The sequence below is a fragment of the Anticarsia gemmatalis genome, chromosome 23, assembly GCF_050436995.1.
Source record: "Anticarsia gemmatalis isolate Benzon Research Colony breed Stoneville strain chromosome 23, ilAntGemm2 primary, whole genome shotgun sequence".
Taxonomy (NCBI): domain Eukaryota; kingdom Metazoa; phylum Arthropoda; class Insecta; order Lepidoptera; family Erebidae; genus Anticarsia; species Anticarsia gemmatalis.
In genome coordinates this window covers 6,557,880-6,584,330 of record NC_134767.1, presented here as the reverse complement: position 1 = coordinate 6,584,330, position 26,451 = coordinate 6,557,880, and the positions used below count along the sequence as shown (strand labels likewise).

The 26,451-nt window shown below is 33.0% G+C and overlaps 1 protein-coding gene and 1 non-coding gene across 6 annotated transcripts in view; both read right to left on the bottom strand.

Moving 5' to 3' along the window:
- Positions 1-26,451, bottom strand: part of Mctp (multiple C2 domain and transmembrane region protein) — a 237,975-nt gene that overhangs the window by 85,521 nt on the left and 126,003 nt on the right. The gene's annotated exons all lie outside the window — the stretch shown is intronic.
- Positions 26,052-26,123, bottom strand: TRNAD-GUC (transfer RNA aspartic acid (anticodon GUC)). The gene has a single exon. It is a non-coding gene; the product is annotated as a tRNA-Asp (tRNA).

Here is a 26,451-nt window from a genome sequence, read left to right as displayed (position 1 = left end):
CAGGTTCGATAAAATTGTCTATGGTAAATTGTGTGGTACTTTACGGTCATATTTTCTTGTATACTTTTCTTTGAATATACTATGAAATCTGATAATCCTTTCAGCTTAGCTTGAGAGCTAGTGGTAGTAAGTTCACGACGGTAATGTAATGGATGGGAACTATGAAGTTGTTTGCAGTGTAAAGATGGTATGTTGTGTTATAGCTTAATAGTCAAGCAATTATTAATATTTTAACCTTTGTAATTTCTTAATAGAGATTCAGACGCTTGAATTAAGTTGTGTATAATAGAACTATTTTTAGCACTCTCAGGATATATTCATCAGATATACTCTTATTTTTGTTCATTAAGTTCAAAGCTCAGAAATAATTAAGGAAGACAATGTTCTATTGTAATGCTTAATGAAAGCAGGAACCTTTCGTAGATTGACATCGCCATTGACTCCGTGACAAAAGGTCGAGCTGTGTTAGGTTATTAATTCTGTGCAAATATATACTGATGCATAAAATAGTGCCTTAGAGAGGTGACAAAAGAATAAGGTGTATTTTTGCAAGTTTCTGTAAAGAATAAAATGTTGAGTACCGGTTTGCAATTGTAAAGTGATAAGTCACTGAGTTAGCTATTAGACTAGATATTCAATGAATAATTAATAATAAAGTAGCTTTTCTCGGGTAAATTCTGGAATATTGTTTCGGTTATATTTAAAAATAACACTCAGCATATAACCGTCAAAAGTGCAACATATGCGTTGAAATAACATTTTATGTGTGTGCTACTACCAGTTTTCTATCCACGAAGTCTGTGTAAAATTACATCCAAAATCGAATCTTACACTAGAGAAACCACCCATTCAAGCAGTTTTGAAGTATGCAATTTTCAAAAACCTAGCTATTAATGAGATACTTATGGAATATATTAATGGAATCATCTATAATAAACTTGTTACGATGAGATAACTTTCTATAACAACTTAGTTGCCGCTACGTATATCGTCAGTCATCTAAACTTTAGTAATAACTCTGAATAACAGCTCTTCTAGGAAATGCTTGAAACGACGCTTTGGAACTGATCAACTTTTGATTAATCTATCATTTGCAAGAAATATGGATTAATTTTAATTCTAAATAAACGGTGAACTAGTTTTCATTAATGAGTTGAATTAACTATAATCTTCTGATTTTTATTCATTTATTTATGAAATAAAACGAGTCATAATGTCGAACGCAAGTGACTGTTCAAACGATATACTTATAGTACAATGTAGTAATCAAGTCTGAACTTAGGCCTGTATCTAAAATTTTTACCTCTCATGTCGATATTGGTAATTATTTTTTACTAGCTGACCCGCGCAACTTTGCTTGCGTCACATAAGAGAGAATGGGTCATACTTTTTCCCGTTTTTGTAACATTTTTTGCTGGTACTCTGCTCCTATTGATCGTAGCGTGATGATCCTAACCTATAGCCTTCCTCGATAAATGGGCTATCTAACACTGAAACATTTTTTTAAATCGGACTAGTGGTTTCTGAGATTAGCGCGTTCAAACAAACAAACAAATAAAATCTTCAGCTTTATAATATTAGTATAGATTCGTTGATAGTCTAAAAATATACCGCGTTATAATCCAACAACTGTATATTGTGTAAACATACACAAAGGGCCGTGATAATACGTCCACATGATAGTTTGATAAGATTGTGTGGAATCATGGTGAATATGATACAGTTGATATTTGACGATGCTAAATAATAACATGTCATTTCAAACAACATACTATAATTAATGGAATGCTTATCAATGTAAATAACAATGAATATCCAAATATCTTGCAAAAAGGTCCTTCAACAAACAATACTGTAGTTAACTACGGAAATTCTTCGGATACGGATCAATATTGTGTATAAATCGGAAGAAAACTTTATAAAAACGCATTACAGTTTTGCTAAAGACAAACAAAAGTGGAAACCAAAGCTTGAACGTTCAATCATACAAGTCTAACTTTTATTTTTCAAACTCCTTTGCTTCCTCAAATATATAAAGTTACTTATCTTTATATTTCAAAACAAAGAAACTGCAAGAACTGCTTATTTTGTTCAAAAAATGTATTAAAATAGATGCTTGAACTTGAAAGTATAGGCGTATGGTATACACCCACGTTTCACAAGTTTCTAGAATGCTTATTTTCGTCGTTCAGTCATGTAAAATGAGAGACAAAATACCTGATATAGTATTTAACTGCTGAGAAATATTGAAAAATCCTACTAATAATATAAATGCGAACATTTGTGTGGATGGATGTATGTTTGTTTGTTACTCTTTCACGGAGAAACTAATGATCGGATTTTGATAAAATTGGACACACAGATAGTTTACAACCTAGATTAACACATAGGATACTTTTTAACAAGGGATATCTTTGCACGCGAACGTAGTCGCAGATGGAAGCAAGTATTCTCATATACATTAGAAAAACCTGTAGCACTTTGTGGTCAGTAGTTGTCTCCACAGACAAAAAAGGCAGTCTCTATTATATATCTATTGAATAGAAGGCGACAGTGTTCTCCAACACGCTGAGTTTAATGCCATCCTGAATTACGTTAACGTATAAACCTTAATACGTTTTTTATGGCTTTCATACAAGCAAGTTATTTACTAAGTAAGATAGTATAGTGGGTTTTATTTGCGACGCTGTCTAAAATAGCCTTCGTAAAATAAGTAGTAGGATTGTGATTCAGTAGTTTGTGTTCATATTATATGTATCTTATTACGCGTGTTTCTGGCAAATTGATGTTATCTTTTCTACTTATATTGTTCTAAAACATTTACACTTTATATTGAGACTGATATTTTTATAATTAACTCCAGACAACCCGTTTGCTACACTTGAAATTGAACAAAAAAAAAGAGATTTACTACATTTTTTAAAGTTGGCTCTTGATAAAAGAAAGCTCTGTTCGATGCCGGGTTTTTAATTATCTGTATGCTGAATGTCATTTAAATAGGTTTAGTGGTTTGACTATTAAAACGTGACAGATAGACGGACAATTAAAGTTTGAATTAGTCCATAAAAATGAATGTTGTATTCTTTTAAAACAGTTTCTTTGGCTGATGAATAAAGGAGCCCATTATAATAAAATTAATGTAGTCACCTCTTGTTTTATTATCTAAACAACATAATCATAAAGTCACTATGACATTACACATTACAGTGATACGCTTAAAGCTCTATCACAGATAAGATAATGAATTACAACATCATTTCAACGGACATGGATTTTAATAGATACTCAAAGGTAGTTTTTCTATCATACATACAAAATACCACGCCTGTTATACCCGAAGGTTTAGGCAGACATGTATGAAATACACTCACGATTTGCCATTAACCACGTTAAGCCCATGTAATAGGGTCTATTTTCATTCATTGAATTTGCTTCCAAAATCCGGGCTACTATTGAATAATATGCCATCAAAAACATTCTGTAAAAACCTCAAGTCTCGCCGTAAAAAGTTGTGAGATCTATATAATACCAAGTCGATTAATCTATTTAGTCTCTACTTAAAGGACCTTCTGTCTTAAGTTATTACGTATGTTATTATCATGCCAATTTAAAAAAAAAAAACCTTTAAAACAAATAGACCGACCTGGCCATCGCATGATTTGATTATTAGTATGTATCACACTACACAGCACGACAAGAAGTTAATGCTCCTGAAATGTTAATAATGGCGAATTTGTGTTTTCTTGCGATGACCAAGTCGATTTATTTGTTTTAAAGGTATTTTTTTTTAAATTGGCATGATAATAACATACGTAATAACTTAAGACAGAAGGTCCTTTAAGTAGAGACTAAATAGATTAATCGACTTGGTATTATATAGATCTCACAACTTTTTACGGCGAGACTTGAGGTTTTTACAGAATGTTTTTGATGGCATCTCACTTCTTTTTGTAGAGCAAACATAAGTCCAATTTGTGTGGAAAGACGTTTTTTTTTCATAATTCAACATATTTTCTTATGGGAATGTTGTTCAGTTTCATGGGCTAAACACCCTTACCTACCCTTTACCCCCTCCCGTTATGCCTCATATAGTAGGTACCTATTTACACCTATTTATTTTATTTTCTACAGTAATAATAATTCACGAACTGCAAATGTAACCTTGTAATCTTATACATTTATATGGGATTACAAAGTTATTGTTGCAGTTGGTGTATTTAGAAAACTGGACTGAAATTAGAAAATATTAAATTTTTCCCATGATTAAGACAGTAAACCCTATTTGTATTCTAAATTTTAAGCTTCTAAGTCTGCTAGAAGTACCTTAGACTTTTGATGATCGGTGAGTCAGTGAGTCAGTGAGTCAGTGAATCAGTGAGTGACAAAATTCAAAATTTTAACAAGTTGTCATTCTTAAACTACTGGTTCAAATTGACTGAAATTTTAAATATACCGTGTTTATACAATGACTGATTAGTTGCTGAAAATCCAGGCTTCTTGTTTTATCCACAAAGAAATTATAGGGGTGTCAAAAATAGCCCGAATTGCTTGGAGAAAAGGATGTTACGGCCGTGCCGCTTTTTTTTTGCTCGACTTGCGGGGGCACTTCCGTGCCCCCAGATTCTTAATAAATTATAGGATACAAACAATACTACTTTTTCCTTAATTTAAAGAAACTATTAATATAACTTTTATTATATTTTACAAAAACGTCCTTAAAGTATGAATAGTTAAAATATTTAAAAGTTTGAGAGATTTTAAAACTGCATTAAGTTCACTTTCTTGACTAGTTTTTAAATTACTTAAAATAATTTACGCGCTTAAAAGTTGGATTAGTTGCAAGTTTTAAAGTAACCTCATTATTTAAGAAGACGTTGACGTTGAATTCGCGTAGTGCTTATGATCGCAGGCTCAATTCACACGAAGAAAATAAAATTTGTTTGTTTAACAAATAGTGTTTGCACAAGAAATGGAATGAAAAATATCTATATCACTGTAGAGAATAGCACACTTATTTTAAACAAATAATATTATAATAGCGTACAATTGGCGGCCTCATGGTACATTAAAGTTGCTGCTTAAAATTGGCGGTTATTTCAAAAGAATCATGTCGTATTCTTATGGTAACAAAATTGACGACATCAGTAATACGATTCTCTACTATCGTCATTACTATCGAGTATCGAGTGTTTGATATTTGAAATGTACTGTAAAATAGTTCGTTAAGTGCCCGCTAGAGGCGCTGATCAGATTTCCATATTTTTTTTTTGATAGTTAGCCGGTTGTCGGTAGTGGTAGAGAATTGCACTACAGGTCACTTTGCTTAGTGCACTACATTATATCGTACCTGTGTTGACAGGTATACTCAGTTGCAAGTTTCAATTTCTCACACGTTAGTGGAGTAGTGAAAGCCCGTTCAGACTAATCCTTTGATAGGCCTAAAGCTTTGAGGCTCACATAACTAATGGACTCACCGTACACTGTCTAGATCAGTTGTAGGCGTAGTTAGTTAGAACCTATTTGACGCCTGAGCAAACATAGGCTAGGTGTTTAATTTGATTTCTGGACGAACCAAAAGCATAATATTACACTTATCATTTTGGTGATGTCTTGTAAAAAGGACAGTTGCGTAGTACTCATAACTGGCAGTTTTGTATGACAAGATGAAAACGGAAGAATGAAGCATGGCAAGTTGGTAGGGTTTATAACAAGTGGCGTTCTTAAGTCTCTGCCTACGTGAAAAAAAGGCGTGATTTATGTATATAAAAAATTATATACGCAAGTACGATGGCATTACTATTTGAAATATAATCGTAATAGTAATAACAAACATATCAATAATTTTCTAACTGCAGTCATTCAAACAGCAAAATGTTTTCCAGGTTCGAAAAGCAAAGAAACAGGTGAAAAGAACCTGAATCCAATTATTTTAACTATTTCAAGACATGGGTCTCCTCTCAGAATGAGAAAAGGCATGTAATTGTGACTTGATACGGGTTGGATATATTCAATTCCTTCAAGAACGGCCACGGCAGAATATAAGACTAGATAAGGAAAATATTAATGTTCCTTTAAAAATAAATATTATATAAAACATGCACGTGGATGCACTGGTTTTCTTTGGGGAATAGATAGATATCGTTTTATTTTAAAGGCTTCCAAATATAGAGAGGCACGAGGCAATCGAAATGTTATATTCAAATGTGTTTTAAAATTTTAAATGAAGATACTTTATCGTTGTGTTTCGTGGTATTCATGTTACTCATTTTCACGATTACAGAAATCGGAAAATTTTGTAAAGTAGGTATTTTATTGGATGTTATGAAATAAGATTGTGACAAAAAATTCATAAAATAAAAAAGCAATAAATTTCCCTGATCTCAAGAAACCGAAGTACCTAATAATATTTTTTTGTGAGGTTACTATTATACGATACAGTGCCAGTGTTTTGAAGTCGTCAGCTTTAAACTAATATTGAAAATCTCTAAGGCTGGCGAAATCATTGCACAATCTGAACAAGATGAATCCTAGAGACATGGTCAGTGAAACAAAATATTCAGGAAGTTTACGCAAGTGGTCTTTGAAACAATAATACACCCATAAAATAAATGGGGACCTTTTTATTCCATGGGACTTAACTAACAACAAAACGAGCCTTTAACCCCTTTAACAAAACACAGGCCAAGTGGTACATTAAATTATTCTTTAAGGTCCCTATTATGTTATTTAATTAACAAGGTTCGTGGCTATTAATGTCAGTGATCGTGTACTGTGCTTCTTAGTCGGTGCAAATTATGGGTGGCTTTTACCATTGCGTTCACTTTTAAAGGCAGTATAAAAGGAGTGTTTGTTAAAAAGATAGTCTTTTGTTTCAGTGTGGTTTAAGAGTCCTTAGGTTGAGGATGATTTGGTGTATCGAAACCGGAAAATGATGATATAAAGAATTATGTACAGATCATAAGTTAGGCATACTTTTTCCCATTTGGAGAGATTATTAATTACAAATAAAATATAAAAAAGGTAAGGCGTGTTCAGTGTTTCAGGTTTAGTGGAAAGAAAGAAAATGTAAAGAAAGAAATGGAAATATTTTTATCTGTAAATAAAAAAGGCAGAAACATATTGACAGTCTAGTATCACCTCTGAACATCAAAATTATCAATGCCAGACTTCTATAATATTGAAAGACCTTGAACCCAAAAAAACTGAAAATGTTGCTTAATTTCTAAGTAAATAAAACGAACGCTGAACAAACTAACCGAGCACAACCAAATTCAATAATCTTAATATTCTATTCGAATTTTATCAGCTACACGCGTAGCACTTTCTTCGTAGCCCTTCGTAGATCGTTCTACGACGTAGAAGGGACGTAGCGTCTTTGATTGCCTACTGATTTTCCACGAGTTTCTTAGTTTGTTAATAGATAACTTTTGACGATTTGTATTCTAAGAACGTGATATCTACAGAATAAATATTTATGGAAACTAGAATATCAGTACAGAGTGTCATTCTATAAGTCTCAAAACTTATTTATAATACACGACTGCAAAAGCAGGGAATCGAACTTGACATATATCATATAGAAGCGTTATTCACAACTAACGGCACTGTATAGCAAGATTTATAGAAGAAGCAAAAGTTTGTTAGTATTTCAGCATGTTACTGTACTATATATTTGTACTATCTCTGTCGACATCCATTAGAAAACAGCGTGATTTTGAACCCACACCAAAAAAAATTACAAATGTTAAAAAAAGGACATACTTATGTATATTTTAAAAAATCCACAGATGCTCGACAATAGAAACGTTTGAACCAAAATATACCAAACTGAATAAACCTCTTGCGATTTGCATAGTTGTAGATATATTCTAGGTTATACGAACTAAGACCAAACTCTTAATTAACTCGCGCACTTCTACATCACTGCACCCAACAGCTGCGGAGATTATATTGAAATTGTTGTTTAATTAATTTTAAGAAAACGAACTTTTGATTGCATTGATTGAATGAAAAGAATTGGTCTGTTATTGGACCGGGGGTGAGGGGTTCGGTTCCTATCTGAAATATATATATATTTGACTGTATTTTGTGTTTGTGAAAATGCGAGATTAAAAATCTTTTGCTAATTAGTTAAGTGATATTTAACGAGGCAAGTTTATTAACGGTTAGGTTAGCCATATAAATCATAAAGCAACAAAAAAATATAATAAAGATTTTTGTATTGATCGTAGTCAGTTAGATGTCTGCTTTCCCCCATATGAAAGATTTTATATATTTGATGTATTGCTATTTGTACAAAATATTAAGCACAAAATATTTATTTACATAAATAAGAATGTTAGACGTATATTTTTAACTAGAAATAGATTTTAAAGGATTGAAAAGTTATCATGCTCAATGCTTTTATCAAAATCCATTATTGAACATGAATAGTAAAAAATATAGAGGCATTGACATTTTAAAGTTCAGCCCTTACTTTACAAAGGTTGTCTGGGAGAGATAACCAATTGTGATAAGATTGACATTATGCACCTTTACATAAAAAATTGATGAATATTCTTAGTCCATTGAAATGTTACATGAATTTTACATTTCTTAGAGGACGCAATTTTATTTTTGGAACATGTAGGGGGGGTCCATAGAAGCTTAACTTGAAGTTTGTGGGGTCGCCACTCTTGTCCTAGGCCTAAAGCTTTGAGGCTCACATAACTAATGGACTCACCGTACACTGTCTAGATCAGTTGTAGGCGTAGTTAGTTAGAACCTATTTGACGCCTGAGCAAACATAGGCTAGGTGTTTAATTTGATTTCTGGACGAACCAAAAGCATAATATTACACTTATCATTTTGGTGATGTCTTGTAAAAAGGACAGTTGCGTAGTACTCATAACTGGCAGTTTTGTATGACAAGATGAAAACGGAAGAATGAAGCATGGCAAGTTGGTAGGGTTTATAACAAGTGGCGTTCTTAAGTCTCTGCCTACGTGAAAAAAAGGCGTGATTTATGTATATAAAAAATTATATACGCAAGTACGATGGCATTACTATTTGAAATATAATCGTAATAGTAATAACAAACATATCAATAATTTTCTAACTGCAGTCATTCAAACAGCAAAATGTTTTCCAGGTTCGAAAAGCAAAGAAACAGGTGAAAAGAACCTGAATCCAATTATTTTAACGAATGCTGGACATGGGTCTCCTCTCAGAATGAGAAAAGGCATGTCATTGTGACTTGATACGGGTTGGATATATTCAATTCCTTCAAGAACGGCCACGGCAGAATATAAGACTAGATAAGGAAAATATTAATGTTCCTTTAAAAATAAATATTATATAAAACATGCACGTGGATGCACTGGTTTTCTTTGGGGAATAGGTAGATATCGTTTTATTTTAAAGGCTTCCAAATATAGAGAGGCACGAGGCAATCGAAATGTTATATTCAAATGTGTTTTAAAATTTAAATGAAGATATCTTTATAGCTGTGTTTCTTGGTATATATGCTATTCATTCTGACGATTACAGAAATCGGAAAATTTTGTAAAGTGGGTATTTTATTGGATTTTATCAAATAAGATTGTGACAAAAAATTCATAAAATAAAAAACAATAAATTTCCCAAATTTCAAGACACCGAAGTACGTAATAATATTTTATTGTGAGGTTACTATTATACGATACAGTGTTTTGAAGTCGTCAGCTTTAAACTAATTTTGAATAACTCTGACGCTGGTTAAATCATTGGAAAATGGACACCCTGAGCAAGATCGATTCTAGAAAATTGACCAGTGATACTAAATAGTCAGGAAGTCTACGGACTTTGCCCAATAATACACTCATAAAATAAATGGGGACCTTTTATTCCATGGGTTTTAAATAACAACAAAACGAGCCTTTAACCCCTTTAACAAAACACAGGCCAAGTGGTACATTAAATTATTCTTTAAGGTCCCTATTATGTTATTTAATTAACACGGTTCGTGGCTATTAATGTTAGTGATCGTGTACTGTGCTTCTTAGTCGGTGCTAATTATGGGAGGCTTTTACCATTGCGTTCACTTTTAAAGGCAGTATAAAAGGGGTGTTTGTTAAAAAGATAGTCTTTTGTTTCAGTGTGGTTTAAGAGTCCTTAGGTTGAGGATGGTTTGATGTATCGAAACCTGTCAGTGATCGTGTACTGTGCTTCTTAGTCGGTGCAAATTATGGGTGGGTTTTACCATTGCGTTCACTTTTAAAGGCAGTATAAAAGGGGAGTTTGGTAAGATAGCCTTTTGGTTAGTGTGGTTTTTGAATCCTTAGGTTGAGGATGGTTTGGTGTATCGAAATCGGAAAATGATGATATAAAAAATTACGTACTGATCATAAGTTAGGCATGTTTTTTGCCTACCCTTTTAAGGCAAACGGGGAGATTATGAATTAGAAATAAAATAAAGAAAAGGAAAGGTGTGTTCAGCGTTTCATGTTTAGTGGAAAGAAAGAAAATGTAAAGAAAGAAATGGAAATATTTTATCTGTAAATAAGAAAGGCAGAAACATAGTGACAGTCTAGTATCATCTTCGAATACTAAAATTATCAATGCCAGACTACTATAATACTAAAAGACCTTGAACCTAACAAAAACTGAAAATGTTACTGAATTTCTAAGTAAATAAAACGAACGCTGAACAAACTAACCGAGCACAACCAAATTCAATAATCTTAATATTCTATTCGAATTTTATCAGCTACACGCGTAGCACTTTCTTCGTAGCCCTTCGTAGATCGTTCTACGACGTAGAAGGGACGTAGCGTCTTTGATTGCCTACTGATTTTCTACGAGTTTCTTAGTTTGTTAATAGATAACTTTTGACGATTTGTATTCTAAGAACGTGCTATCTACAGAATATTTTAATGAATATAAATACAAAGTGTCATTCTATAAGAAAATAAAAACAGAGGCGACAAAAAATTATAACTTATTTGTACTACACAATTATAAAAACGGGGAATCGAACTTGACACATATCATATCTCTTGACACATAGCATTACTCGCAACTAACGGCACTGTATAACAAGATGTATAGAAGAAACAAAAGTTTGTTAGTATTCCAAAATGTTACTGCACTATTTGTAGAATCTCTGTCGACATCTATCCAAATAGCGTAATTTTGAACCCACACCAAAAAAAAATACAAATGTTAAAAAAAGGACATACTTATGTATATTTTAAAAAATCCACAGATGCTCGACAATAGAAACGTTTGAACCAAAATATACCAAACTGAATAAACCTCTTGCGATTTGCATAGTTGTAGATATATTCTAGGTTATACGAACTAAGACCAAACTCTTAATTAACTCGCGCACTTCTACATCACTGCACCCAACAGCTGTTGAGATTATATTGAAATTGTTGTTTAATTAATTTTGAGTGAATATAAACTTTTGATTGCGTTGATTGAATGAAAAGAATTGGTCTGTTATTGGACCGGGGTGAAGGAATTTGGTTCCCATCCGGAAAAATAATTTGACTGTGTTATGTGGTTGATAAAATTCTTAATTTATCGTTAGTTAGTTGGTTTAGTTACTTATAATTTATGGTTAGCTACCATATCATTATTCAGCAACATATTATTTTAAAAAGAATTATAATAATTAACTTGTTTATATAGATTGCAGCGAGTGAAAGATCTCTGCCTACCTCTATAAGAAAAATATGTTATGTATAATTTTATGTATATTTTATCACTATGCAGCTATGTTATCACTAAAATATGTAGTTTCATTTATGAAAATATGAAACGTTTATTCTTTGGCTAGAAAAAGAGTTTACAAGATTGAAAAGTTATCATGTTCAATGCTCTTATCAAAATCCATTATTAAAAATGAATAGTACAAAGTATGAAGGCATTGACATTTTAAAGTTCAGCCTTTACTTTACAAAGGTTGTCTGGGAGAGATCACTAGTTGTGATAAGATTGACATTATGCACCTTTACATAAAAAATTGATGAATATTATTTATAGTCTGTATTTCTAAAAAACGGGATTTTCTTTTGATAATAACTCCCATTCAGGCAGTCCTTAAAATGTGACCATATTATATTAGAGTAGTGTTATTTTTATTTAATTTAGTGTCTATACTAAAATTTTAAACGATGTTTACGTCTTTATTAATTATCCTGTAGCTAGCGGTGAAAACCTGTAATTGGCCTTCTGTGCGCAATGTATTTTTTATGTGTAAGATTATGTGCTGTTGGTCTTCCAAACAATTAAAATAAATAAATAATTTTAGTTTAAAGTCGCTACATAATAGCATAAGTAGTGTATAAAAAAATATTTTGAAAAATGCCATTGATAATAAACAACGTAAAAATATACGTAAATTACTTGGTATATACTAACGCGATACTTGATTAAAAGTTAAAAAAAAAAACATTAATAGACATAAATTATATTACTAAAAGTTTTTTCAATTAAATATGTCATGTTGTTTGTCGTCAATCCAAGGATTGGTATTGTTTTTGATAACACTTCCGTACTTTGAAGGACACTGAAAAAAATGGTTCTGGATATCGATATTCAAATAAATTACGGTTAAACATTTAACTTGAGATGAGAAAAAAGGATGCACCATTGGTTGTTTTAAAACAAACATTTAACTAAAGAAAGGTCTAGAAAAAGTATTTGTTGTAATTTTCAGAAATATCAATGGCCAAATAAATAGCAAAATGTATCCCAAACAAGTGATATACGAACAGCTGTATTTAATAGTTCAGTATTCATTTAAAATTCCCAAGAGCACGCTCAACCGTTTTAATCCACAGTTGAATAATTACATTTGTTTAAATTAACGAAACATTGTAATTTATAAGCAGATTTCAAACGATTCCAAGCGTAAACAACTTCGAGAAAATCCCTTCAACTGTTAATTAATTTTACGAAAACAAGAAAACCGTATTCACGTCAACGCTTTACCAAAAGTATAAAATAATTCCGTTTAGAAACAAGCGCACTGTTCACGAGCTGGAACCACTTAATTACACTGTCATCCTTATATGAATGGCCATTGATAAGCCTTTATTCTTTTCAACGTAACGTTTCACATCACTCAACACCAAACAAATTCATTTCCGAACGAACCACAAAACTTCACAATAAAATTTAAAAATCAGCATTCGAAAATGGCGGCATTATGCAAAAGAAATGAAGTTATAATAAAAGCGCGGTAAAATCGAGGCGGGAAAATTGAAATGAGAATTTTAGAACGCGCGTCTGTCTCGTTCTAGTAGCGAGGGCGTACTGGCTGGAAATTCAATGTTACAGACTAGAAAAAGGCCGGAGTTTCGACCTAATATGTGGTGACAGTATTGGCTGAATGTGTATTCCCTAAGCTCGGAAATGTCAGTTACATTTACAGTGGTTGGCATAATGTAATTAATTTTAATTGATACTTTTACGCTTGGTGCTAAAGGTCGCACAAACAACGCTTTTGTTTTGAGTTAAAGGAAAATGAAATCCTAACGACTTTTTTGTTTAGTTTTGTTACCAAGGGGTGGTATTATTGTGTCTTTTTTGTTATTTCTCGGTAGAAATATAAATAACATGAAATGGACACGCGCCTTTTGCTACATTTATTTTATGTTTTTACTTCTCATTGTAAACAGCGACCCCAATGAAGTTTGTCGATATGTATAACGTAGTATTTTGTAACGTACTATCCAAGGGATGGTTAAGAAAATTGAGTGAGTTTGAGCTACTCATAATACGGTACTAATTATTATTGCACTTAACCACAAGTCATTTGAAAATATTTTTTTTTTTTTTACAGCAGGACATCCGCGACCAACACCAATGTGAGTTGGACTATACCGGTACAGATTATATTATTTCAGTCAGGATAAAGTCCCGCTTAAAAAAATAATTTCACTCTATGTTTTTTGTATTGCAAAATTATTGCAAGCACCTCGTGTATTGTAGTGTAGTTGCAATTTATTTTTCTCTCTGTGTCGTCGCCAAATGGTACAAACTACATTATTTCTTCAAACACACGAAAAATATATTTCAGTGGTAGAGAAATAAATTCAGATTTAAATCTTTTATGTAACTAAGGTTGTGTGTTTCAACACGCTAATCTCGGGAAGTACTAATTCGAATCGAAAAATATTTTGCTTTTTATTATTTAATTTTATGACGAAGGTTAAGTAGCATCACAATTTGAACGAACAACTAAATTCCACCGCTAGTTGTTAACATTCTGAAAATTATTACATAATATTTTGTAACATTTAAATATATATCACTAAGCTAAACTTTCAAAAAGCCCAATACAATATTTATTCAATCTATTTACTCAAACACCTTCGGCGTCCGCTAACAAAACTAACCATTGTCCTCCGTACTGTCATATCATATCAATCATATAATCTTTTATTCGATTACACTTGAAAAAGCAACAAAACGTATCAAAGAAGCCTAAGCCTGGCTTTTGTTTTTTGACCTTCGCCCCAAATCAATGTGCGTGGCGTCCTATTTTCTTAACGGTAAACAACATTTTATCGGCTTGCAACTCCTAATAAAAGAGGGATAGTTTACGCACTATTTTTAGAAAGACGTAAAAGAAAAATACTCAAGAATAATGTTTTGAGAAGGTTTTGCGTGTAAGCAATATAAAATATCTAAAATGTGTACAGTTCTAAGAATGAACAATTCCTACTTTTTCTTCTCTTTACTATTACTTAGCGACCCGCTCCGTCTACGTCCTTGTTGTATCGTATTTACCTTTACAAATAATACCTATACTTATCGCTCTCTCTATTAGTGAAAACCGTTTGCAGATCCGTTTAGTAGTGTAGATTTAAAGTCTCTTGTGAGAAACAGACAATCGAGGTGCCATTAGTAAACTAATTTATAATACCTATGTTATGTTTTCGAAGTTATGCGTGTATTATAAATAATTATCACTTTTTCTAACGGTGAATAACACTTGCTCAAGTCTTGCATGCCTAAAATACATTTGTTGAGGGCATGCAAAGTCCCAACCAGCACTTGGCCAGCATGATGAACTCAAGACCTAGCCCCTCCTTCCTTTGGGAGGAGACCAGTTTGCCCAGCAGTGGGACAGTAATGAATTAAAAAAATGTAATATATTTCAGCTGATGAAGACACTGTGTGCTTTTTCGACTATGTATTTTAATGAGTGAAAATATAAATGTGTGTTAAAACAAGTGATCAATTACAGCATGAATGTGTCAGTGGAGGGTAATTAATCGTTTAAATTCAATTATGAATATTATTCTTATCGTTAACAAATAAAATGTAATAATAAATCAGGCTTTGTCAATATTAAAACATTTATGCCTAATGATTTATTGGTTTGTTAAACGTACATATCTATTTTTACGGAAAAGAAGTTAATGATATAGCTGGTGCTCTTTGATTACATATATTTATAGAAATATTCTCTGCAATAAAGAATAACAATATATTTATATTGATCTAATTATTCGATTACGATTGTCGACTGTCTCTGGTGCTAATTAAGTCATGTACGTCAGGCTGGCCCGGCCCCATGGAATTTAATAATGAGATTGTTATCAATCCAATGTACCCGGGTATACTAATATATGTAACACCTTCATTTTCAATGTAACTCTTTTTAAAAGAAATTACGTGCACTTCTTAGTGGCCGGGCCAGCCTGACGTTTTCAGCCCGGCCACCTTGTTTCCCACTAATCTACAAAAAATACTGGCAATATTGTGCTACAGATGAAATGTACCCTATAATTTATGCATATGTAACACAAAATCGAATCCTAAAATGCAATAGCATACGAAATATTAGCGGTTGCAGGTGGCCGGGCTGAAATTATTTCGTTAATATAAAACAGTAAAACTGCAACACCTACCAAAAACTAATACCAGTACATAATGAGATATAGAGATATAGAATACATGTAACGCTTTCATTTTAAATTATAATACATATTTAGAAAGAATAATCACTTGAAATTATATTTCAGCCCGGCCACCTAAAAGCGGTAATATTCCCTAAAATCTTATGCCAATTTGTACAGTAAAACCTGATACAGCTATGAAATGAAAGTTACATTCGTTTCGTTTTAGTCGTATACCTTTAAGCCTTCTGTTTGACTAGATTATCAAAATCTGAGAAACTTGCCGAAGAGTGACTATCATTTATTAACTAATTTCAGGACATTTGGTTTGTTGAGTGAAACAAAATTGGTAATTGTCATATTTTTTTAATAATCATTTTTGAAATTAGTTAGACAACATTTGTACTTATATTAATTAGGTACTATAACAATTGTTAATTATAAATAATGTAAAAAAAGGTTACACATTGATAATAACACAGTTATCAAAAAATTATAGTAATATCAATATTACCTTAACATCGAACATTCATTCATTCAGAATATTAGAAGATAATTTTTGGTTAAATACTTATTATACCTTGGTAAAAATCACAGATTTTCATAATGATTTTTACATCAACTTTGAATTTAAAGTTTTGAAAACTTTAAATTCAAAAAACTAAAAAAAAAACACACGGCTCTTGCGCATCTATTCTGTCTACTCGGGGAAAATATCTTACGACTTAGGTTGGGACGCGACACAGGCGCCGTCTAAAAATCAGTGGTAGCGTCTGTGAACTTATGTTGTGAAGCCAAAAACGGAGAAAATATATATAGGTTTAGGTATTATGTATCCAACAATTATTATGTGTGATTTATACTACTTAGTTTACTTATTAATAAAAATATCATAGTAACGCATTTTGTTTCACTCAACAAACCAAATGTCCTGAAATTAGTTAATAAATGATAGTCACTCTTCGGCAAGTTCCTCAGATTTTGATAATCTAGTCAAACAGAAGGCTTAAAGGTATACGACTAAAACGAAACGAATGTAACTTTCATTTCATAGCTGTATCAGGTTTTACTGTACAAATTGGCATAAGATTTTAGGGAATATTACCGCTTTTAGGTGGCCGGGCTGAAATATAATTTCAAGTGATTATTCTTTCTAAATATGTATTATAATTTAAAATGAAAGCGTTACATGTATTCTATATCTCTATATCTCATTATGTACTGGTATTAGTTTTTGGTAGGTGTTGCAGTTTTACTGTTTTATATTAACGAAATAATTTCAGCCCGGCCACCTGCAACCGCTAATATTTCGTATGCTATTGCATTTTAGGATTCGATTTTGTGTTACATATGCATAAATTATAGGGTACATTTCATCTGTAGCACAATATTGCCAGTATTTTTTGTAGATTAGTGGAAAACAAGGTGGCCGGGCTGAAAACGTCAGGCTGGCCCGGCCACTAAGAAGTGCACGTAATTTCTTTTAAAAAGAGTTACATTGAAAATGAAGGTGTTACATATATTAGTATACCCGGGTACATTGGATTGAAAACAATCTCATTATTAAATTCCATGGGGCCGGGCCAGCCTGACGTACATATTAAGTCATATTTTGGTTTGGAGTCGTTTTTTTTGTAAGTACTGTAATTTACATATCTACTTACGACACATTACCAAGTGACATTCTTGTTTTTACATCTTAACAGGTCCTTACACTTTACCTTTTTCATTGAATTAAAAAAACATGCAAACATTCGAACTCTATTACAAATTTGAATAAACTCACATTTATACCAAAAATCTTTTAATTTATTTTAATGTTTTTTCTCTCTATATCTTTTTTATAATTGAAAATATTTTCTTTTAGTTAATTAGTCATAGTTAAGTTTAGTATAATTAATATTTCTGAGTGGTTTATAAGTATTTTTTTTGTTTATTTCATTTAACTTTCTCTTTATTTTCATGTCATTTAATTTATACTAAAAATTCGTTAAGTTAAACGTATTTTTCACACAGGTATGTGCCTAAAATTGCCGGTGTATTTTCATCTTCCTCAAGTATACGAGAGCGTTGAATATTTAAACAACGTTCACTAAGTTTGAAGTGACGTGCGACTTTTCGTCGGCGACTTGACACGAACTCTTTGAACAATGTGACGAGATCGGGCTGAAGTATGCAAGAGACTATATTAATAAAGAATATAGACGTATTTGCGAGAAGGTGGGAAGTAGAATATAGCGAGAATTTATTGATTTTATTAGAACAACATGACTGCCTCCGTGGCATAGTGGTCACCACGCCGCTACCATTAGGTCGGGAGGTCGTGGATTCAATTTTCACACGGGATTATTTGTGCGATCCACAAATAATTGTTTCGGGTCTGGTTGTACTTTTGTCCGTTGTCTGTATGTTTGTAAAAGTCCCCGCGATACAAGAGCAGTTCTTAGTGCGGGAGTTCAACAAAAATAAATAAATCGAAAAGCGTTTGTGGCGCTGGATTCGACTGCTGATCATGAGGTTTCGGGTTTGATTCCCGTGACAGACAAAGTAACTATGGGTATTTTCTAACTTATAGTAGATTGTTCTCAATAGGGGTTCGGAGTTTGGTAACGTGCCCGGTGCATGACAATAAGCCCGCCCCCTTTCACATGGGACTACGTGAAACGTGGGTGTATTTCATACACCTCTATCATCGCCTTTATAAACCTACAACTGTGTCGTGTAAGTATGTATGCATAATCCGAAATTAGTAAAGTATTATTTCATAGACGTTTTAAGATCAAACGTCTCCCTGTTACATTGTTTATGTCGTTGTTTTCTCAGATTAAATAATGCCCTATGTACTTACCATTAGCTATGTATGTATAGTCAGGGCGGCATATTCCGCCTATAGGGTAAAACCGTTTTTTTGAAATAATGATAATCGTTATATTCGAGTTGCAGCGTTTATAGAATTGCCTGTAAAACAGCTGACTTACTATACCTACCCTTACCTACTTTTACCGACAATTCTACAAACGCTGCAACTCGATTATAACGACTATTATTTCAAGTATACGGTTTTACCCTATAGATGGAATATGCCACCCACACCTTTTTTAGTATTAATCAACATCCATACATCCAACTTTTTAGTACAATATACATAATACGTGTTTCTTTTCAAAGTATAACTGGAACAATTTAAAGTTTATTTCAGTCGTCCTTTGAGACAATGCTGCAACTTGTTCAAAGTAATAGTTAGTACTGTCTACTGCTTTGTGGTTTAAAGAAAGAGATAATTGCCTGTCCTCTCACATCTCTCTAACTAGTGTGTTGTCATCAAGAATCGTTTAATTTGGTCAAAGGTCAATATTTTTTTATTATTAACTATTACTATTTATCGTATGGTTAGTGGTTAAGTATTCAAGTGGCTTACGACTTTGATATGGCTTAACGACTGTTATCTTAATAAAATTGACCTCTAAACAAAGGTTGAGAGAAAAATAAAAACATAATTAATGATAACCGGGACCGCTTTGTATAGTGCTATCTGAAATACTGAGATGTTTGGCTAAAATATTATCAAAAGGCCACCCATCTATGGAATGACCTCACTAAAGTTGCTTAGCCCTCCAATCGCTTACCTATCACTGTATACAACTAGCTATGAGTACAAAAGCAACCGGAAAGGTAACCCAGTTTGCCAATAACTGCAAATATGAATACATTTGTAAAACAACACCCGCTAGATGTACTAATAATCCTGTGTCACGGGAAACTTTTACGAACATACCTACAAAGGACATAAAACACAACCCGATACAGCTGTTTGCAATTGACAAACATATTTGCGCCCTGCGGCATTCAAAATGACGACCCCAACTTGCAATATACGCCGTACTAATCAATTGAGTGTCCCTATACGTAAATAATTGTGCATATAGTCGCCAAAGAGATTAATTATGTTGTATGAAGATTGTTACTTGGCAATCTAAACATGGCTTTAGATTAACTGACTAACCAATAGACGTTCTGTAATTTCCGATTAGTTATACTATAATGTCACTTTCAATCAAATTCGAAACTGTATACGAGTGAAAAAGACAAAACACTGTTTGCACGACGTTTATTAATAAGACAAATTGACAACATAAGTCACAGTCGGTGCCAATCAATGCGAATGCAATCTTTGATAAATAACTTTAAAACACTGTGTAAACATACACGCGATATAACAGCAAACAGGTCACGGACATTTGCTGTGCTTTATAAATAGCAGGTCAATATTGCCCTCCATATTCGTAGAAAATCTCAGAGCCCATTTCACCTGTTATCACGGCCGGGGATGCTGCGTGCAGTGTATCAATCAGTCGCGTCTAGACCGCGGCGCAGACAGGTTCTGCGTTGCGTTACAAACCCCGTTACAAAAACATAAACAATGGAATTACTAGCTAGTGACAGTTTCTTCGACGAACTACAAGATGTAGCGGACACGGGCTACTTTGTTTCCACGGCAACTACAGAAGACGACAGGCAACAGGCCGGTCTAGAATTGGATAGGCTCCTAAACGAGGAGCCGCGCAAGCGCCGAGAGCCGTCACGCGAGCCAGAGGGGGTTAATCCGGTAGCGAACGTCCCCCCAGCGCCACCGCCCCGACGAAGGGCTATATGGAATGCATCAAAACCTTTCCACCCACCTCCACCCATCATTTATTGCGAATTTCCATCCTGTAATAAAACGTTTAAACAACAGTATCTCTACAAAGTGCATAAGGATGCTCATACCGGTACGAAGCGGTTCGAGTGTCCGTTTAAGGACTGTACTTGGCGGTTCGCTCGAGCTGATGAGTTGAACCGACATTCTCGAAGACACACGGGCTACAAACCTTACGGTTGTGAAAACTGTGACAAACGCTACACACGCAGCGACCATCTTCGCCTGCACAGCATGCGCTGCATGCGAAAAAGTGAAAGTGAGTCCGAGTAAGCATATAATTTCAGATACCCTGCGATCCATTTAAATAATAGGATTGCTTTAATTCTAAGTTTGTACGTGTTGTGCCAACAATATGTCAGGAGATTGCAGTTTGGTACCCGGTTTGATTTAGGACGTTCTATTACGCGAAATTTTGCGATATTGGTTAGTTCAAAAAGATTTACCATTTATTTGCTTCTCATTAAAATGTTTGGGTTGAAGAATAATGAGGATCGCGGATATCATATTTTGAGTATATACTTATAAGTAACGTAAACTTTATAATTTGACTGATTCTAATTTAAAATTGCTTTTTTGACTCTAATTAAGGGATTGTTTGCCCAATAATGGGACAATTAAATGGTCATTGTTTTCAATGTTTACATTAAAATGAAGCTATACAGATGGTAGGATTCCTGTATTTTGCTAAGGTTGTAGTAGAGTCGAATTTAAGATTGCATGAAAACATTTCAATCTATAATCATATATTATTAGACAGTCAATTAAAGGCTGTTACCTACTTTTGTAATTAAACTCCCTTTAGGATGATATACTGGATATTATAACAAATCCAGCTTTCATCTACGAAGTATTAAATGTAGTGTTTTTCTATACAAAACCAGATGTGATTGTAGTGTACGTTATAAATAAGTGTAAATATTCTGTCCATCGAAATTTGTTCTTCCTGTTTCTACGTGAAAATTTATTAATTTATACAAGTAGGTACATTATATAAAAATGACAAATTATTGTCCAAAGTTAAAAGGGAATGATGACTGTCTTTTAACCGACTTAAAACCATAGGAGGAAGTTCTCAATACGTCCTGTTTTTTATTGATGGTTTCATCATAACTTTATATTGTTTAGACCAATTTTTATGGTATTTTTTTGTTTGAAATGTGGTGCTGTAAATTAAACGAGTAGTTGTCGAGATATTCTTAAAAATGCGCCATTTGCTATACATATATTGATATTAATCATGTTCCGTTGGGGTTTAATTTAATTTCCTCTGTCATCATGTTATTACTAAATTTATTATTTCAAAAGTTTTAACTGTTATTAAAATAAACCCAAATTTATTTACAGAATTCTACCTACTTGTCAATTAGGATTATATATTTTTAAGTGTTGAAAAATTTGTTCTTTAGGCCTAAGAATAACTCCGTACCAATTTCATATTAATAATATCTATTTGAATGACTGAAAACGTATGGTCAGAGTCTGGGTGTAAAATTAAAATAATATTTCTATATCTAGTTATTCAAAAGTGTTAAATCCTGTCCCTATTTTTGGAAATAAAAGGTTGTGTACTTATTCCTAAAACTATGTGTTATAAGGTCACGAAATCTTTCAATGTTTTGTTGTAAAGAACATTAAATATTCACGAATGCAAGCTCCCTATAAGTTCAACAAATCACTACAATATTTTTGTTCGGCGTGTATCGGTTACACCCTGTACATATCGTGACTCAGCGAATATTGCGTTCGGGGCCACTCGGGAGCGTCTCGTAATAACCCGAACGTACCCGAAGCGATATCCGAACTTACACGAACGGATGACCTCGGTACCGTTCCCGTCCCGGCTGTATTTTGTACCCGTGAATGTTATGATTGTAAAACTTTGATTTGATAGCTGAGTTTCCGATTTTAAAACGGCACATCTCACTATTTATTTGGTTATTCATGTGTCCTTTTAGAAGTAAGGTGTTTACTGTATTTAGATTTAAAAGATACCGAATGTAGAGATCGAGTTTATTGTACCTAAACGCTTTAAATGTTGTGTCTGCGCTAAGTTTAGACTACGACATTTTACACGGTGCACTCAATGCTTTTGTACAAACGAATTTGACTTTAAATGCCAAATTTTGGTCACGTAATAATAAGGTATTAAATTGGTATAGTTAACAACATATTAAAAACCTTTTACGGGTAAAATATGCACCAGAAATGGATGCTAAAGTTATGTTATTTTCTCGCAATACAGTTTATAAAAATGTACAAAATATATTACTCATTAGGTACTTGCCCATTAAGTTTTGATTTCAACATAAATAATATATAATGATGTCATATCATCATTTCTATATTAAAAAGCGCTTTTGACTTTCTTTAAGCTTGAGCTTTTTTGACTGAAAATGGAACATTTATGTTAAATTATAAATAGTATTATAAGTCCCCAACCCGCAATAACCAGCGTGGTGGACTCAAGGCCTAACCCCTCCTTCATTACGGGAAGAGACTATGCCCAGCAGTGGGAATTTAATGGGTTAAATTTATTTATAAATAGTATTATAACGGTTCCTGATGTTTTGCAGCAATATTAGTCGTAGTCTAAACTTAGCTTTAGTCTTTCGGTGCTGTTAATAGTCGACATGGACTGGTAGTGTATTAGAGGTAGCTTGTAGTCGCTGGTAGCACGTGCGACTGTTTTAGTCGCCGAGGGACTGTGATAAAAGTCGACTGTTTACAGTACTCATTGAACTGTTTATAAATGTCTAATTTTATACTTATATACTATTGTAGTTGTAAGTGTATAATAAGATTGAAGTATGTGTAACTAGTCTGATAACTTAGTAGAGAGTATGCAACGTTTACGGGAGGTGAACAAAATTATGAATTTATTTCTTCAGTGCCCTGCAGATTTACGGTGGCCTGATTGATAGAGCTGCTTTACTTTTTTGGGATATTCATAAAATCATCAATAACATGCAAACATAAAATTACGCATTTATCCTATGGGGCAGGCAGAGACCAAATAACACCACTTTGTGCTTGGTAATCTCTTTTTGCATCATACTTAGGTAGAATGGAAGATACTTAAGTCCGCCGATTACACATTTTTTGTGTGTAGGAAGGTATAAAATAAATAAATAATCATCAATTATAATCTTAATAAACCGTGCAAGCTAAGGCTCTATACTAAGTAATCAGACTGTAAGGGCCGGTTTCACAGTTGGATACAAGTCTGTTTATATATCCACTAGATATAAGGATAAAAATGTATGAAAACAGCTGTCAAAATTCCTCCTGATAGACTATCCAATGCTAATTTAAGTGTAGTGAAACCGAGGGAATCTTAATATTAAGTTTTTACGCACACAGTTAAAATGTGCAACGATTTTTGTGATGTTTTCTGATTTGTTATTGTGACTGTTGTGGAATTAAGTACGAACAGATAGTATGAGAAAAACTGTTTTCTTTTGATATTCTTTTAAAGGTTTGGTCTAAAAAAGTAGCTCATATTGGAAACTTTAGATGAGAGATAGAGATGTCATTAAGAATATTAGTAATAATAAATTGTAATACCTTTATCGAATAAACTGTTTTTCTTTTGAGTTTTGGAAAGGTTTGGCCTAAAAAAATAATTCATATTAAAAACTCTACAAAAAGTTATTTTTCAGTAACGTTAGCAATTTTTTTTTAATCGAAATTAATCAGTGTCCACATTCGGCCAAATAATGTAGATTTTTCGGTTGTTTTTGATAATTTCAGTATGATTTTTACAATTCTACGTATTATTAATTTGATATGTACTCAATTGAATAGTTGTAAGAATAATCTGATAACCGCTACGGGTTTTAATCTTTACATGTCAAACGAAGACGTGGTAATATTGTTAAAGGAAAAACAATTGTAGATTCAATGTCTGTAACGAATAAACAAACAATTCAATTTAAACTAAGTATTTTATTTCAATAAAAATCCCCTTTTTGTACTGCACGTTTTGGGAAGTGGTTAACGTGATCACCTCGCCGCAATAACCGTTGCGGTGCGTGTGGTGGGTTCGAATCCCAGCCGGGACAAATATTTCTGTGATGAACACGAGTAGATAATAGTTTTGTGCTTGGTTGTTAAATTATCAATAATAAGTATGTACATACTTAGAAGTATTTAAGTATGTATATCGAATATGGTTACCATAGTGGCCTTGCATTTCTTGCCAGCTCTTCTCATTGGCCCTACCTTCCGAACTGGCGGTAAATTCACTCTCTGTATCATTGACTATCATAAGTGTCAGCCTTTGAGCTATATGAATAAATGATTTGATTTTTATTTTGATTTTGGTTTTGATTAGTACAAGCTCTGCTTAGTTTGGGATTAGGTGACCTCGTGCGATTTGTCCAATGTTATTTAATAATTTTTAACCACTAGTTATTTTCTTAACAGGTATGTATATAAAATAACAATAAACCTATTTCTTTCCCACTGCTAGACTAGGGTCTCTGATGGAATGATAACCGGACTCGACAGCTGCACTGGACGATTGCTTCTTTGGAGTTGAATTCATTAAGATCCGTGCATGATCAAGGCATGCAAGGTTTATCTCAGCCTTTACCGTATGAGTTGGAGTGATAATAAATTATTTCTAATACACACAGATTCCTAACTTTATTTATATGAGCAAAGATATGATTTTTTTGCGTTCGAATACCCCACCACACGTAGAAAGGTATAAATTTGGCAAATACTTTCATTTTTATGAAAGGTAATCCGGTCTATTTTTAGACTTTATAGTCACAATAACGAACACCCGAGCTCTTTCATTAGTCGTCGTATGTGTTGTAAACTTTATTATATCTGCCTGCATAAAGAAAGGTTAAAGTTGGAAGTTTAAAACATATTATAGAAATATCTGGGCCGTCTGGCATTCTCAAAGGAAATAAAGTTTGTTGAATGTAACCACTATATTCTGTTAAGACACTTCATTATATTTATTTATGTACACAGTTTAAAATTCACTTAAAATGAAAATTGAAAAAATATTTTTCTATCAAACTAGATAACAATTGTAATAAGGAAGTACTACGAGTGAGATAGCTATGGTTGCTAAATAGTATTAAAATAACGCCATCTAGTAAGCATATCTCGAACTACACTATTTACTAAATTAAACGCTAGATGGCGCTAAACTAAATTATATCACACCGGCTGAACTCTGCTGAACAAAAACAGTTTTAATTCGGGGTAGTTAAATTCTAATCAGTAAAGTCGTAACTAAAATTGAATCTTATCACCCGAAAATATGTTAACAAATTAAATTAAAGTTCTGAGATAAAATTCACGTAACACACCTACGTGGGTTCTCGTTGACAGATAACGATCTAAATTTATGTGAAAAGGTTTACCCTTGGGTTGAAAGCTATAAGGATAAGGGTAGACATTGAAAAGGAATGTCTAGGGATGTTGTAGAAGTGATAAAAAAGTACAAAAAGAATCTCTCCGGCGGGGAATCGAACCCCGGTCTCCCGCGTGACAGGCGGGGATACTGACCACTATACTACCGAAGACTTGCTGTTGGAAGCTGAAATTGTCAGTTGTTTTATACGGAAAAGGAAAAATTTAATAAGTAGAGTTTGATAAACTTTCTGTTTGAATGGATGAATATGCTGTGACGCAGGTAAGCAAAGAGTACGTTTATCGTTAACTATTTAACAATAAAGTCAGGTGTTTCAATTTTTTTCTAGCTATAAGGTTTAATGTTATATACTTTAGTAGTAGCAAGGCAAAAGGTTTAATAATATCATACTTTTTAACGTCAAAACTACTGAAGATTTTAATGAAATATTGTAACGCATACAAAACTTTTTACCTCAGAAACTCTTTAAAAAAGAAGCT